We start from the raw sequence: 681 nt of genomic DNA, 5'->3' as shown, positions 1-681 counted from the left end.
GAATTAAAAAGAATTTATAAACAATTTACTACAGCATATTCTTTTGCTCTTCTGTTTTCCAAATGAATAAAACACCAGTATCTATGATCTTGAGTGATTTCCTGCTCACTCTGTAACCAAGTCAATTGACTAAGAATATCCTCAAAAACTGTTTTTTTGCAGTCTAATTTTATAAGGCAAAAAGAGCATAGCTTCACTTACATCTTAGAACATTGTGAAGTCAATATTAACTTCGCTGAATGTTTTCAGTTTGAATTTAACATGCTTACAGTGCCATTGCAGATTGCTATCATCAGGAATCGAACATGGTTTAGCCTTTCAATATATCAATTATAAGGCGTAAGAGTTCAACTGCAGCAGTTTAATCCTTTAACTACCTATCATCTAAAGCTTACTGAAGGAGTTGAATTAAGCTTCAAGGATGTAGGGTGGCTATTTTTGCAGACTAAGCAAACAATAGTTGAAATTTGATGCCCTTGATCTGTCAATTCTGCATATACATTCAGCAAAGTACTGACATTAAAGCATTTATTCTTGTTCTGAGTGCATGTTCTATTCCATCCTCTCAAAGAATTGCTTTTCCTCCATTCATTAAAAAAGCTCAGGACTTGGCTTTGTCTCATTTTAAATTCCCATGTATTATAATGTTGGATGTCACTTTGTTGTGCTTTTTTCTTTTGG

The sequence above is a fragment of the Symphalangus syndactylus genome, chromosome 6, assembly GCF_028878055.3.
Source record: "Symphalangus syndactylus isolate Jambi chromosome 6, NHGRI_mSymSyn1-v2.1_pri, whole genome shotgun sequence".
Lineage (NCBI taxonomy): Eukaryota > Metazoa > Chordata > Mammalia > Primates > Hylobatidae > Symphalangus > Symphalangus syndactylus.
This window is presented reverse-complemented; position numbering follows the sequence as displayed.